This window comes from Harmonia axyridis, chromosome 6 (genome assembly GCF_914767665.1).
Source record: "Harmonia axyridis chromosome 6, icHarAxyr1.1, whole genome shotgun sequence".
NCBI classification, from domain to species: Eukaryota; Metazoa; Arthropoda; class Insecta; order Coleoptera; family Coccinellidae; genus Harmonia; species Harmonia axyridis.
The window spans coordinates 4,185,532-4,198,480 of NC_059506.1; positions in this window are offsets into that span (position 1 = coordinate 4,185,532).

Consider the following 12,949-nt stretch of genomic DNA (forward strand, 5'->3'; position numbering starts at 1 on the left):
TACTTGTGAATAAATAACCTCCAAAGTGCTTCATTAATAAAAGAATATGGATTTCTCTCAATATACAGACGCAAAAGTGCTAATTGCTGGCCATTTGGCTGATAATGTTTTTCATCGTTAATGGAAAACCTTCCTATTTACAACGAAGTACTTTTATATCCCTCGATGTCTCCTGAACAATACACGTTTTTTAATTTCAAATGAAGTCTCTTATCGGAAACCCTTCACAACATTGTTACAGAAATATACACAACATAAAATAAAAAAACTGAAGTGCCAATGAGTCTGGCACTAGAAATTCAATTCAAATCAACTCCAAGAGCTTTTTAAAAGCCTCGATTTTTTTGTTCAACAACGGTACCATATTAAGTGTTTGTAATTCCTCTCAAAAGAAAGATATCGCAATAAATAAAAAAAGGAAATGTTCATATGGTGTTCTGAATGAAAGTTTTATTTTCATTCTTCTTGTTTTTCCCCGTTATTAAAAAAAATAAAGTAAATAAGGACGACATTCGAACAGTTATGTTCGGAAGAAATCGAGAATTCCAAAAAAAAATTACTAAAATGGGCAGAAGGGCCCAAGATAAAATGAACTACAAACTACGTGGTGATTTTTTCCTAATTTTGCGGGGGATATAGGGTATGCAGACGGGTGAATTTATTACAATTGTTTCTCTCACTAAAAATCCTAGTAATAAACAAAAATGGCTTCCTCATCATTAGCTTAGCTGTTATGAAGAGAAGATGTTTCGCCTTATGATTAGAATTGTAGGTACACCATGAAGACTGTTGAAACGATACAATGGTTATGTGATGACAGATCGATAAGAAGTGAATAAGAAAACATAGTGTGTTACATGGTGCAATCACTAATTGGATTAAAGAACCCCAAAGGTGCTAGTTCTTTTCAGGTTCAAAATCATTTTCACCTGGACAATAGCAATGCTGCACTCAAGGCTCAGAAAATAAACGAATAAATTATGAGAAAGCAATGCATCCGAAACGTGTTAGTATTTGGTGAGCATTGTGGTCACGAAAAATAACCGGTCATCAAAGATGTTCCAGGTAATGCAGAAAAGTTGAATTTTATGGTGCTATGATGAACCAGTTTTTCGATACAATGTCTGTAATTTTTGAATTTTAGCCAGGTTTGATTTCAGACGGTTCGAATAGCTGATGAAGAATTCGTAACCAAAAGGAAAGTCTCAACTGCATATCCGACAATACTGAAGTCTGGAATGGAAGATCCCAAAAACTTGAAACTTTCAGCGTAGGTTAAGATTTCAAAGACAATGGTTAGTTTCGTTGATGCGCAAATATGACCGGTCAAAATATTGTTCTCCCATAATTCTAAAATACGAATTGAAATGAAATTTCGCATTTATATGAGGAATAGGTACTAATCAGAAGGTTTTGCAGATCTGAACGCGTCACCAAAACCAGAAAAAATCAAGTAGCTATAAAAACAATGGATGTCTCAGTGACAACTGATTTGATCCTGTTGTGATTTGTCGAAGCTGTGTATACACTACAGGGTCAGTCAATAGTGCTCAATCGATAGATGGTTGATTATGGGTTAGGAGAATGATTCAAATTTCGACGGAATCGACAGTACTCATCGCATACGCTTAAATTATTTATGACTTCACAGAAAGTGGTGAAACACGATAACACCGGTTTTTTCAAAGGGAATGCCCAACTTTCATTACATACTGATAATCTCCAACTCAACTCTAGTAAATAAAGGGTGTTTTTTTTAGAGCTATAGAACTTTAAATTGCAATAAAACAACGATGGATTATTCGATTGACATGAATTTTATTTATCCGCAAGATAATCTTGTGGCAATATGATTTCTGGCATATGACCGCCACGGCTGGCTCGGATGTAGTCCAATCTGGACGTCCAATTTTCGATTACTTTTTCCAACATTTGTGACCGTATATCGGCAATAACACGGCGAATGTTGTCTTCCAAATGGTCAAGGGTTTGTGGCTTATCCGCATAGACCAATGACTTCACATAGCTCCACAGAAAGTAGTCTAGCGGTGTTAAATCACAAGATCTTGGAGGCCAATTCACAGGTCCAAAACGTGAAATTAGGCGGTCACCAAACGTGTCTTTCAATAATTCGATTGTGGCACGAGCTGTCTGAAATGTTGCGCCGTCTTGTTGGAACAACAGCTCCTGGACATCATGGTTGTTCAATTCAGGAATGAAAAAGTCAGTAATCATGGCTCTATACCGATCACCATCGACTGTAACGTTCTGGCCATTATCGTTTTTGAAGAAGTACGGACCAATGATTCCACCAGCCCATAAAGCGCACCAAACAGTCAGTTTTTCTGGATGTAACGGTGTTTCGACATACAATCGAGAATTAGCTTCACTCCAAATGCGGCAGTTTTGTTTGTTGACGTAGCCATTCAACCAGAAGTGCGCTTCATCGCTAAACAAAATTCGCTTATGAAAATCGCGAACAACAGCAATCTCATTTTGGGCCCATTCGACGAATCTACGCCTTACTTGATGATCGTTTGGCTGAATTTGATAAATTGCCAAACCAAACTGAGAATAAATCACTTGACAGCTGTTAAATCGGTCTCCATCTCGAACAGTAATGCCAACTTAAAGTTATATACCTCGAAAAAAAAACACCCTTTACCTACTAATTATATCAATTAAAGATAAGCCAAATTTAAGATATCATCAAAATATTTGGAAACATCCGTTTTGACAAAATTTCTAACTGCTTAATATAAATCAGTAATTTAAACGGCGTTCCTGTTTTTTCATGTGATCTCCATTTCATTTTGTCAAAACGGATGTTCCCAAATATTTTGATGATATCTTGAATTTGGCTCATTTTTAATTGATATTATTAGTAAGTATTGAGTAAATTTGAGTTATATTATACCTTCGAAAATGTATGCGTGGAAAGTATGCTGTCATTCCCGTACAAAACATGAAATGCGAAACATTTTGAAAACTATTTATTTTAGGCACAACATATCTCAACAAAAAACTACTCATTAGGCTATGCGATAGGCAAAAAAAAATCAGGTCATATCATTTGAATAGATGGACTTATTGACATTCATTAACTATTCAACAAGGTAACATGTAATTGTGAAATTTTCAAGTTGAATCAGTTGAAAATCTCCAAAAAGAAACATCTAATGAAAAAATATTTCGATTAAAAAATGATGATTATTCGTACAAAAGTTTCATATGTTTTGCCGGAGATTGCAGATCTGCTATAAACAATAGCAGTGGCGCCAGCTTTCAGAAACCGGGGTGGCCAAGACGAGACCAGATTTTTTTGGGGGGCCATATGTATGTATATTGTCTTTATTTCCAACTAAACTTACATCAATTAAAGAAAAACAAACAAAAATACAATTGATATACGTGTTGAGCAAGAAATATGGCGAAGTCCAGATGAGTCCCCTAGGAGACTCCCTGATCCACTCAACCATTGAATCGACAGTGCTTCAATCTGAAAAAATCCACAAAAAGAGAAAGAGAAAAAAAAATTAACAAAAAGAGAAAGAGAAAAAAAAAATTAATACCACATTCTTATCCATGTACAAGCAAAACATTCCTTCTGTATCCGGGATAGAGAGGCATTCATCGCAATTAAGTTATATTTGCATTGACAATAATTTCCTTATAACATTTCCTGAAAGCTGCTCTAGATAGTTTCATCAAAGATTCAGGGTGACTATTGAAGAATCTTGCAATATTGAAAGAGAAACCTCTTTCAAAGATCGAGGTTTTATGATATGGTGGAGTGATTTTCCCCCTGAACCTAATATTAAGATTATGCACGTGCGTTCGGAAGATGATTTTCTTATAAAGGTAAGGTGGGCGCTGGAAAAAAACAATGTCTCTGTAAAAACATGCACAATGCAGTTTTCTCCTTTCTTCCATACTCAACCATCCTGCCTCCCTGAGTCGTGGAGAAACTGATTCAAACTTCCTCACACCATAAATCAGTCTCAGACATGCATATTGAATCATTTGAATTCTTTTCTTATCATAGTAAGAGAGACAGTTCCCATAAACAACATCGCAGTGATTGAACACAGACAAAACCAATGAGTCGCAAAGTAAAATTTTGAGTTTACGTGAAATGAATTTTCGGATCTTATAAATGTATTTTATTTTAATATATGCTCTCTTTATGCACTCTGTGACATGAGAACCAAATCTGAGGAAGCTATCAAACGTCACACCCAGATTGCGAGCTGTTTCCTTTACTGGCAGTTTGACACCATCTACTTCAACACTCACCAAGTTTTTCACCCTTACAACCTGTGACTTAGGTCCCAAAACCAAAAGAGAAGACTTATTCGCGTTCAGCAAGAGAGAGTGCTCAAGAGCCATTATTCTCAGTGACTCTATTTCTTCACTCAATACCTTGGAGCTTTCGACAGCATCACCACTACCAAATGATAGGTATACCTGTGTATCATCAGCGTAATATTGAGCTGAGCATTTATTTAATGCCTTTGGCAGACGAGACGTATAGATCGCATAAAGAAGCGCCGATGGAACAGAACCCTGAGGTACCCCACGGATTAGTTCAACAGCGGCAGATATTTGTGAGCCAATTTTCACACACTGGGTTCGTTGTGATAAAAAATTTTCGAAAAATCGCACCGCTCCATCACCAAGCCCGACAAAGTCCAAAATTGCTAGAAGTAGTTCGTGGTCGATCGTATCGAATATTAAAGCGAAACTTTAGTTCTGCTAATTTTTTAGCCTTATGTCACATTTTAGGAGGGGCCAGCAGAATTTTAAGGGGTTCCGGGCCCCCCCTGAACAACAAGGGTTCCCATTTGAAATTCCATAGTTGACTCCTCTCCCCCCTCAAAGCACTGAAAGAAGAAAGGGGTAGTAGCATAAATGAACTCAAAATCATCAATTTCTATTCGAAACATAATGTCATGAAATGTTTCCCTTCAAAGATTTATGACTGATTTAACTTAAAAAATTCACCGGGTATAGGTACTTGAAATTAAAAACCTAATATAGATGATATTATATTCTATGACGAGATTTTATGATATGATTGGATTTATGTTGATGATAATTGATAATTACTGATGAATTTCATGATTGTTATTTTATTTCAGAAAGTATTCGTCATCGACAGGAATGGATTGAATATTGAAGACCATTAGAGGATATCATCAGCAATGTTTCAGAATTTCTTATTAGGATTCACTTATATTCTGTTATTGGATGGTTATGCAGAATGAACCGATGCTATCTCAGTTGATCCATTACAATTCATAAATTAAAAAGAAATATTTCGTTTAATTGAGTAATATAATTGAAAGAAGTTCTGACTAACGAAATTATAGTCATCATTATCTACGAAAATTGTAATGATTGATAGAGATATTCATCACCACCTCAAATAAATCAAAAATAATTTGCAGTTACCCTCACTTAACACCTATTAAGTAATATAGAAAGAAAACCTTTTAATGCAAAAATGATATTTTATATTCTATATTGATTATCTTATGAAATCCAAGGTTAGTATCCAGAACAGGATATTGGTGAATTTTTTGTAATAACAAATAACCAGAAATTCCATATTGTAGACCCTATAAAATGTAAAAACAACTGTACCTAACAGTGATTTAGAATCACTAATATCATTTTATATTTCTTCACGAATAATATAAGTCTTTTCATCATGCGCTGCTATGTCATATCATCTTAAAGATATTTGTGTATATTAGTACACACCATATTACGTCCCATTTTTTGACACTTGAACTGAAATAAAGTAGGTAACAGTTTCCTTTCATCACTTCTTTTTGTAGGTGAGCCAAATTCTCCTATAACAGATAATATGACTGTTATAGGTTTGGAAATAAAGTGTTTTGCCATAGGAGATTTTATTTTGGATATTCCGCTATCTGGTCACTTCTGAATCTGTCTCATTTGACATTTAAAATGTAACGATACACGCTTCAACAACACAGTGAAGTCAAAATTCCTTACAAAAATGGTAAAAATTTTGCAGTCACATTTTGCAAAACTGAAGCACTTTTGAGTCGTAGTGAAGTACCTTCTCCTCTGGCAATAACTAGGGACTGGTGGTGAAATTTTGGGACAAGTTAGTAATGTGAAAATTCAAAACCATGTCCGTTATTCAAGAAGAACTGAATATTGCGACTCTATCCCGTAGTAACAGGTATTTTTTTTCAAGGTATATAACTTTAAGTTGGCATTTCTGTTCAAGATGGCGACCGATTTAACAGCTGTCAAGTGATTTTTTCTCAGTTTGGTTTGGCAATTTACCATGAATAGACTCACGCCTGAACAACGCTTGCAAATAGGGCAATTTCATTTCGAAAATAATGGTTCTGTGCGGAATACGTATCGCGCACTACGTCCATTTTATTTTGTTTAGCGATGAAGCGCACTTCTGGTTGATTGGCTACGTCAACAAACAAAACTGCCGCATTTGGAGTGAAGCTAATCCTCAAGTGTATGTCGAAACACCGTTACAATTACCATCCAGGAAAACTGACTGTTTGGTGCGCTTTATAGGCTGGTGGAATCATTGGTTCGTACTTCTTCAAAAACGATGATGGCCAGAACGTTACAGTCAAAGGTGATCGGTATAGAGCCATGATTACTAACTTTTTCATTCCTGAATTGAACAACCATGATGTCCAGGAGCTGTGGTTCCAACAGGACGGCGCAACATGTCACACAACTCGTGCCACAATCGATTTATTGAAAGACACGTTTAGTGACCGCCTAATTTCACGTTTTGGACCTGTGAATTGGCCTCCAAGATCTTGTGATTTAACACCGCTAGACTACTTTCTGTGGGGCTATGTAAAGTCATTGGTCTATGCTGATAAGCCACAAACCCTTGACCATTTGGAAGACAACATTCGCGTGTTATTGCCGATATACGGCCACAAATGTTGGAAAAGGTCATCGAAAATTGAACGTCCAGATTGGACTACATCCGAGCCAGCCGTGGTGGTCATATGCCAGAAATCATATTTAAAATGTAATGCCACAAGATTATCTTGCGGATAAATAAAATTCATGTCAATCGAATAATCCATCGTTGCTTTATTGCAATTTAAAGTTTTATAGCTCTAAAAAGAACACCCTTTATTAACGAAAACCCAAGTTCGTCGATTCCGCGTTGATCTTGGGAATTAGGCATTCCATAAATGACATTTATGTGTGTGAACGACGTTTATTTTGAACAAGACGGCGCTACGTGTTATTCAACAAACAAAACAATGGCAATTCTGCAAGAAAAGTTTCCTGGACAAATTATTTATCGAAAGGGTGATCACAATTGTCCCCCGAGAACTCATGATCTAACACCTTTAGACTATTTTCTTCGAGGCCACGTGAAAGATAAAGTTTATTTCAATGCTCCACAATCGATTTTGGTTTCATAATTTTGGGTTTTTTGAATGTACATACATAATTCCAAAATGAGATCAAAATTTTTTGTGCATTTAATAATGTGCCTCGATGACCAAATATGTACATTGATTTTGAAAGCAGCACATAATAATATAACCTAGAACGTGTAATGGTACCAAGCTCAAAAATGTTGATATGTATTGAATAATCAGATGGCCAATTTAATTTTTGGACTCGATTCACTTAGCTGAATATTCCTTCTTCTCAAATCTCAACAAAACTATTGAATATTTCACAAATAACTATATTGTTCCTAATGAAATATGCAAGAGTATTTCCAGCCGAAGAAAATGAACATTTCATTGAATACTTCAAGTGAGAACTCCATTCGACGTCTTTCATTCCAAAATTCCCTAGATCCAGACCTGTTTCGAATGAAAGATATAATAACAAAATCATCACTTCGCTGCAAAGATGTATATTCATAAAAAATACAGGTTGGTTCGATAAAAATAGCTGGTTCCGATGCTAGTTGCTGAAACCGGATCACAGTTAAAAAGTAAAATTGTATTAGTTATCATTTATCTCCGGATTTGATCTACACGTGCTAATTAGGCAGAATGGAAAGTCAAACTGGATCACTTTCATATAGGAATTCAATTCACCTTTAATTGGTATTGAATATAGATATATCTGGATAGAAAGAAGAATATTTCAAGTGCCGGTCTAGTAATGTGTTGTTATTCTATGCTCACGCACCGCAAAAGCTCAATGATTTTTTGTTATTTTTGAAGGTATAATTCAATGGGATTAGTTACCCATCAAGTCGACACAGTGAATTATGTAGATATCAGAGAACATAATCTTTTATAATTGATGGCAATTAGAATGGAGAAAACTATTTGCAGATGTTACAAGTTATGATTATATCAGCTGAACAGATCTTTAATGACGATATCGAAGAAATTTGGTAATAACCCTCGTCGAATTTCAGAACTTATCCCAGACAGTTCATTTGCACTATACGTATCCATAATCTGGCCAGCAGGGTCACCGGATTTAACTTCACTCTACTTTTCTTCATGGGATTACTTGGCTGAATAAATTGACAGGGATCCTCCTGAGAGGCCAGAAAATTCAGAAAAGCTGAGAATAAAAATATTCGATATAAAAAAGCTCGGGGCTACACTAGCGGTGTTGTCGAATATGTGGGCGGACATTTATATTATACAGGGTGTCCCGGGAAGAATGCGACAAACGGATACCATGAAATGAAGTCATCATGGAGGACTCGTATCAAGAGGTTTCAATCGCCTGAGTGCCTTCGTATGGGATATACAGGGTGATGTTTATACTATGGGTGAAATTTCACAGTTCAATAACTCTTAAACTAATCTACCGAATAATTTCAAATTTTGAAGTTTTGTCACACTTCCTTCAATATTTCTGAAATCGAGTAAATCAGATCCGGACTAGGAAAATTTCAGATTTTTCCTATCTTCGTGAATAATGGATCACCCTGTACGTGAACATAATGATTTTTTTCCGTTTTCGTAACCACAAAGAATCAATTCATAATAAAAATTTTAAATCTCTGCTTGGCACGATCATACAGGGTGAACAATAAATATTCCCTTATGAGTGAAATTTTATTATTTCAATAACTCTTCAACTAATCCACCTAGTACTTTCAATTTTTGTCACCCTTTACTATCGCCTTCCTCCAATATTTTTGAAATCGAATAAATCAGATCCGGACTAGGAAAATTTTAGACCCTGTAGGTTATTACCATGATTTTGTTTTGATTTTCGTAACCACAAAAAATTAATTCATATTACTAAATATCGTGATTATCACCATCATACAGGATGATCAGTAAACATTTCCTTATGAGCGAAATTTTGCAGTCTGCCATTCACTAGGAATGGAATCAACAATTCCCGTTATCTTCACGTATAGGCTCAGGATAAGTAATCCAAAATCAGTGATTCATAAAAATTACCAAGTTAAATTCTGGATAAATGTTTGGTGCAGTATCTACAACAACAATTTGATTTGCCCTAATATTTTTGAAAATACCTAGGTAGGGCTAGGGGACAGCAGCATTCCAATGGAAACATTGTGGTTGACTGAGACTTTTGAAAACAAATGGTTTAGCAGAATGGAAATTTGGCTTGTCCTCCTCGATCCCTTCATCTGACACCCTTGGATTATTTATTAAAGGAAGGTCTATGCGGTACAGACTAACAGTAGGGATCAACTGCTACAAAGAATTATTGATGTTTACGATATTATCAAATCTCAACCGAATACGATAGCGAAATCTGTGGAACAACTATATCAACGTGCTCAAAAATGTATTGAAAATGGAGGGATATCATTCCTGCTGAACTGAAAATGTTTTATTTATTTTGTTTTTGATTCATTGTTTTCAAGTTCAAATATTTTGAATTTATTGGCTGTTTATGTTCTATTCTTCATCCAGTTTGTGGATTAAAAGTTTTCATAAATAATTCGAGAAAAATTTTGGGAAGACATTCGTAAAGGTTGAAAAAACTTCAATAATTTCGAAATAATTCTACCGATAAATTCATGATATCCAAAACTATGAAATTTCTCAAAGTATACGCAATACCCATATGTGATGAAGACGAATTGCGGATGAGTTCTCTCAATTCGACTTCATCACGTATGGGTGTTGCGTATACTTTGTCTTTTAGGCAGCCCCAATATTAAAAGTCCAGAGGATTTAGGTCTTCATGTACCCTTGGTACATGAAGACTAGTCGCTCCAAATGATCTTATTGAAAAAATCTGGATCTGCATGATGTTTTCCAAAATTTGCCGGCAAAATTGAATTTCGTTGAGGTGAATAATTATGCGAGTAATATTTTCGCACGTAAACAATTGCCATTGTTCACTAAGTAATGCAACATCGAAGATTTCTTAACAGAATTGACAAACTTGATTTTGTCAGAAACGTACCCATTTGGATAAAAACAGCATTATCTTTTTTCTTTGAATAACAAATGACTTGTGTGATACCTCTTTGAAATCACTATAAAATAGACACTTTATTGGTGTTAGGTGCAGCAGTAGCTGGGTACATTTTTTTTTCCACTACGATGGGCTAAACTTCATGAACAAAATTATCCACTACCAAAATTTCCAATGAAAATATTTCTCATAGCCCCCCTTTAAAATTTTCGGAGGATGTTTTCAATGTAAACGTTAAAATCATTCTTCAGCAATATTTTACTGAAAAAATTAACCAGAAAGATGTAAAATTGTACCGACCATGAGGGCAGAACTATTGAAAGGGGCAAAAAGTAATTATTTTCAAAAAACAAAAAAAATCTCGAAAACGGTAAGACTTTTATAATGGGAATTTTGTCACAGCAGGTGGGTTATCCTTTGATCTACATTCTCCTTCAGTTTGACTTGGTCTTTACGGGACACCCTGTATATCGATTAAAGCTGAGAAATCTTATCACTTTGAAATTGTATGCGTGGAAAGTGTAGGTACTGCCAGACCCCGTACGGAACATGAAATACAAAGAATTTTGAAAACAATTCATTTTTAACATTTCCTTACAAAATGAAGAAAACTCACTAGGCTATTCGACAAGTAAAAACAATTCAAAGCATGCCATTTGGTGAATGGACTTGTTGACATTTTTATAGGCCAATTTTTAAAAATGGCAGTGTCTTTAGGACAACTGTAGAGTGATACGTAAATTTGCAGAAACATTGAAAACTTTTCAAGATTTCAAAATCTTCAGTGTGAAACTTCATATCCATGAAATTTGTTTAAAAAATTGGACAACGTCAAAAGGTACTTCAGATAAATGAGGACAAGTGGCTTCGAAATCAGAAATGGAGATTATGAATATTTATATATTTGGGTCATTTTTAAAATCACCCTGTAACCTGTAACTCGAGAACGTATCAATACATCTATTATCTGCTTTCAGATATCTCATTATCTCGAAGAAATAGATCGGGCTCTTTGAGTCTGATTCTGATAAAAGATAGTTCTTGAGATGATCTCAGTGATCATCGAATTTGGGACATCCTGTCTTTGATTGTATCGAGTGTCCCAAATTTGTTGTCTAATGGAGTGGAGAAATCTCAGAAATCCTTTGAGCTAAAAAAAAATGAAATCCCATTTTAGGACCCGATTTTTGAGAGAACTAATTTGCACTGCAAATGTTCACCATTTTGTAGTGAATTTTAACAATTCCAATGTGTTGATGAAGCGTGTATCATTCCATTTTAGTAGTTGGCGTAGTTGATACATGTTGAATCCCAAAAGATGACAGCTTCAAAAGTGACAGTTTTCCAGACAAGGGGCTATTAAAAATTAAACCTCTCATTGGAAAACCCTCTACTTATACATACAGAATCTCAACTTGAATATTTCTTTAATATTCTGCTCAAATTTTCTCTGGTAAAACTATCGAATTTCATATGAAATACATGCTTCAGTATAAATAATGTTTTGATGATTTATTACTATGAATTTATTATTTCAAAACAGGTCCGTTTTAAAGGTGATACAATTTATGTGGATGACTTACATATTTTGATTCCTCAACTAAATCCTGCTAGTTCCACAATTGACCTAGTATCGAGGAGTTCAATGAACACCTGAAGAAGTTATTCGAAGTCGAAACAATTGTTATTTGAAGTGTAAATTGTTTAATGTTAACGTTGTGAAATAAGTAGAATTCAAAAAATACATTCAAAATATCGTAGCCTCCAACACGTCTTTCAGATATTTACTTAGAAACCATTACCATCTAATAAAATTTTATACAGGGTGTTAATTAATTAATTATTGCGAAAAAATTAAGGTTATTTTTCTCTGAGTTATTTGGGATGGAAAAGGACCTTCAGGCCTTCATTCGGAAATACTTCATTTTCAAGATATGAACCTTGTTCAATGTTTTCCAAATAAATAAGAAATTCTTCATCAAGATGATAATCGTTATATAACCGTAACGAATACCAACTCGAGCATAGACAATATATTTCGATTATAAGAACCTCTTCACTCGACGTAGTTCGCGAAACACTACTCGAGATGCGCTTCTGTGATGTTTCGCGAACTACGTCTGGTGACTCGGTGTATAGTCGAATATTGTCTATGCTCTTGTTATATTATAACTGATTATTTCACGTTGAATATCTCGTCTTTAGCAACTACAGTGGTATTGACTTTTATAATTTCTAAGACAAAAACAAAAGTACGCTAATGCCTTTCCCCAATTAAATGCATATCTACAATAATTCTTGAATTGGTCAATAATGAAGCTTTCGATCAGTAAATATATACCGATGCCTCTAAAGATGATAATAGTGTAGCCTGTTCAGTTTTAGATAACCTAGAAGCTCCAAAAACATTTAAGATACCACCCATCTGCAGTATACATACAGGAGAGCTGTATGCAATCTACAAATCACTCTTTACGCCTATAACATCTGGTAGCAAAGTTGGAATCCTCACAGATTCGTTGTCTTC